This window comes from Coturnix japonica, chromosome 2, assembly GCF_001577835.2.
Source record: "Coturnix japonica isolate 7356 chromosome 2, Coturnix japonica 2.1, whole genome shotgun sequence".
Lineage (NCBI taxonomy): Eukaryota > Metazoa > Chordata > Aves > Galliformes > Phasianidae > Coturnix > Coturnix japonica.
This window is the reverse complement of record NC_029517.1, coordinates 68,764,319-68,768,604: the sequence shown is the minus strand read 5'-3', so window position 1 is coordinate 68,768,604 and position 4,286 is coordinate 68,764,319. Positions and strand designations below refer to the sequence as shown.

At 39.5% G+C, this 4,286-nt stretch overlaps 1 long non-coding RNA gene across 1 annotated transcript; it reads left to right on the top strand.

Annotated features, from left to right (window-relative positions):
* The first annotated feature begins 398 nt into the window (after positions 1-398).
* Positions 399-3,631, top strand: LOC107309708. Its single transcript, XR_004306121.1, has 3 exons — positions 399-773; positions 966-1,065; positions 3,414-3,631. It is a non-coding gene; the product is annotated as an uncharacterized LOC107309708 (long non-coding RNA).
* The last annotated feature ends 655 nt before the right edge of the window (positions 3,632-4,286 follow it).

Sequence of the window (4,286 nt, the reverse complement as noted above, 5' to 3'; positions counted from 1 at the left end):
ATGGGTACCAGCAAGACAGAGCCTGCTGAGGAAGGGAGCTCTTAGGTTACATGAGAACTTGCCAAAGCAAGAAAGGCCACTAAGTCCCTGCAGTCATCCATGGTGCTGTTTCACCTGCAGGAACTGCAGTACAGCAGAGATTTGTGAGCCCCTCTGAGGCTTAACCATTAGCGCACTGTAATTAATGCCAATGCTGTTCACTATGGCTGCATCTATGTTACCTGCTGAGATATATATCACAGAATCTGGAGCAAATGTAGGTGGCAGTGTGTACCACAGCTCTGACTGGGCCTGGTGGTCCCTTGCAGAAGTTGTCACGCAGTTGAGCATAACCCAAAGAAACCCTGCACTCAGGCTCAGGAACTGAGAAGTGTTGCTGCATTCAGTAATGCGCTGTATTATAAGGACAGAAAACCACACTGACTGCCTTACAAGCCACTGCAGAAAGGTGGACTCTCCAAGCACTTATTGTTGGAGGCCAGTTACAAGAATAAAAAGGAGATCATTCGCATTCCTCACTCTCCACAAAGGATGAAGTCTATTTTAAAAGAAGCCTATAAAAGCAGAAGCAATTGACAGTACTTTCTGGGACAGCAATAGCTGCAGAAAACTGCACAGTGGTTCAGCATCTGCAAATTGCAGAGCCCTTCCCTCTGTGGGATTCACAATTCTCCCCTCAGCCTCACCAAAGCTAATTGAAATGGACAACACAAACTATTGAAGCTCTTATTTTCAGAGAAAGAAGAAAAACAACAAGAGAAACATTTATATCAGTACAGTTATTTTTTGTGTGTCATTCGCCCTTTTTCTCCTAACCTCGGTTATTAAATAGATGGCTCTAGCTAGAAGTTCTTCTTATAAATTCCTTACCTATACACCAGTGCTGACTGGTTGATTATGCTGTCAGCCTCCCAATGCCACAATGTTCTTTCAGAAAAAAAATGTGGGTGTTTTTCTTTTTTCAGATGACACACTATTTAACAAAAGACAACAAACAACAAACCTCCAACTTCAGATACTGCAGAAAACCATCATCCTGTGACCAACAACTGCAGAATGCCTGAGGTAAGAAAATACTATTTATTCTTGTAATGGATTTTATGAAGAAATCAAATGAGGTGAGATGTTTCTGAAAATTTGATCATTCATCACCAAAGCTTTTTCTCATCTTGTACTCATCAGTTCTATTACTGCTGCTGCTGGAAATGTGCTCTGTACATTGAAATAGTTATCGCACGCACACACACACACACACACAGACACACACACAGACACACGCTTACTCAGAGGCACACACTCCAAGCAAGTGTCTGGCCTTCTTTGGAGTGTAGCAGATTTATAAAGATGCAAGGAACATTTAATCAGTCATTTTTATTTGCTTTTCTTTTAATAAAAAAAAACCTACTCCAAATATGGAATGTGAACTATTACCTACTTCTTAAATGCTGTACTTAACTCTCCTTTCCTCTTGCTTTTCCTCTCTCTCAGAAATAGTTTTAATACCAGTGCATGGGTTATGCACAGTATTTGTAAAGTTACTTCTTAATTTTGTCTTTCAAAATGGTAATGATTTTACAGTCATGGAAGTACAAAAAAAAAAAATAAATAAATCTGAAATATTTGAGAAAACTGATACTTTAGTTATTAGTTAAGTCATGACTTAACCTACAAGCATTTTCTGAGTTTTTTGGGAAAGATGTGGTTGCAAAAAGGCAGTTTTGATTCTGGCAAATTTTTTGCATATGTATATGCATGTTTTGTATGTTAGTTTTAATGTCATAAAATACCAGAGAGAAGTTTTGGGGTTTGTGGGAATAAATTTTCGGCGTTTTTGCTCATTTAAGGGAGGGCAGCCAAAAAACGTCTATTCACAGAAGCTTGGCAGCCATCCCTCACAGAGACAAATAAGTACATTACAAGATAGTGCTGTTCCCTTTCCACTGTGTAGCAATGTAGGATTTCACTCTCTGTTCACACTGCAGAAGATCGAATTAAATTTATCAGTGCTTGAAGGGATCATTAAAAAAAGAGCAAAACACAATCCTCGCCCTGAAAACACATGCAGTTAGTATCTGCTCGTATGGAGGTACTGTATTGCATTCAAATGATGGAAGATAAACCTGCTGGGGCCACACCAACTTTTGAAGGCTGATTTGTCTTTACTGCCCATAGGCGGTGTGGTCAGTCCCGCAGTCACTCATGGCACTTCCTTGCAAGCCTTCTCTCAATTTATAAGACTGGGGACAGATGGTTTTCTGCTGTTCCTGGCTCCTGTATGAGGGGGGAAAAAAAAAAGTGCAGTTTCTCTCACTTTCTTTTTCACCTACCCTGGCGGTTGGTAAGCAAGCAAGCAGTTGATAGAAACTGTCTTTGGATACTATCCATCACTTTCAAACTGAATGGCACTTTGCTCAGAGGAAGAACGTTGTGACAATAAGCAATTCAAAACAACACACTTAAAATACCTCAGGGCTCCAGCTCCAAAACTGTTGCCCAAAAATAAAACCACAGATTCTATTTTTCTCTTTTCTTACCCTATCACCTCTTTTCCTTCTGCTCTGGAAAATGCTTTCTCCCATGTATTTCCCTTTTCCTCTCCTCTTATCTCCCTGACGTACAAGAAATTTTCCTGACATCAACTTAATTTTTTTCTTTTCTCTCCACCTTACAACAGTCTTAAAAGAAACTCTTTCGGTTTCCTTGCTGGATCATCTTCGGCTATCTTGCCCCTCCAGAGCTCTCCACAATTTGTGGCACTTAGAGGATGCACTGAAAAGCATTGCATTTTTCTGAAATCCCAGGGAAGCTGTGCAACTTCAGAGAGAGGCAATAAGCAAGCTGCAGAATCTGAGTGAGAGCAAGCTGGAAGGACACCAAAATGGATATATTTATTATTATTCTTCACATGTAATAAAACTGCCTTTGCTGGAAGCCTCACCAACTCTTTGCCATCTTCCTGACCTAGGTTTTCGTATAATTGAGAAACGCAAAGATCCAAACTGAGAAAGTATTCAGGTTTGACGCCATAATTGAAGCATATTTGCAGTGGTAGGGCACTGTGAAATAACACAAGTGTGAAAATCATTTCAATGAATAAGGTAGATTAAAAATAATAATAATAATAATGCATTGGGAAATAAATATATAGATGTAGGGCTTATCACATTAGAGTGGTTTTAAGAAAATGGACCATACTGCTTTTCTGGCAAGAGATTTGGCTGTGAAAATACTTCTGTTGCTTCTCTTATACTGTACAAGTACCAGGCAGGCTGATCGGTGTAGAGAGAATTGAAGTAGGATTTTTTTTTCCTCTTGTTTAAATGTAGTTCTGAAGTGGTTTCACAAACACACTTGAATATTATCATACTGAATGAAAGACAAATGTCTAAAATGTACATTTTCCTTCCTTCCAGTGTTGGTACAAGATGGGTTTGCAAAGGCACTTCACATCCTTCCTCTGCGACGCTGAGATGGAGAGCTGACTTCACAATTTCACAATATACCAAATAGGTTTAACTTCTTTCTTGTTTGGTTGGTTTTGGCCTCAGTCAGATAGCCTGGAAATGGCCATACAAGTTAGAAATGTATTTCAAATGTAAATTTGGACCAAATAAACAAAGTTTTCAATAGTTTTCCTGGTCAGATAAACTGATGACTGTTGCATCAGTGTTACCACCTGAGAGTTCTCAGGACAGTGTAGGAGCACCACGCATGTAAGAAGCACTGGAAAATCCCAGCAGAGTGGAGAGCAAACCTTTGATTGCGGGATTTTATTACTAAAGACACCACAAAACAACACCAACCAAGGGACAGGACTTCCAATTAATGAATGTGTAAGACAACACAGCTAGCATTTCACAACAAAGGTTGTGATCACAGTTAAGAAAAATTTCTGATTTAGTTTCTTCTACGAAGGACACCAACTTATTTCATCCTGATGATTCTAAGAACTTGTTTTTCTTTGCTAAAGGTTTCCACCACTGAGCCTTGTTACTATTCTGTGAAGTAACAATTGATTATTTAAGAGCAGAAGAGCTTTATGCATTTATATATCACAAAAATGCCTGAATGCTAACTGCCTGCACTTGTAAGATAAAAGCTGGGTGCTCTGCCTGCTGTTGCACTGATCTAAATGCAGACACATACAGGTTCACACAGCCTGTTTACCATATAAATGTCCCATGCTTTCTGTAGGTGTGGCATTGTTCCTGTAGGCTTCAATACAGAGACTGGAGGTGGAGAAGGAAAGCACCTTGAGATATTCCATGGCAGGAGAAGCTGTATCT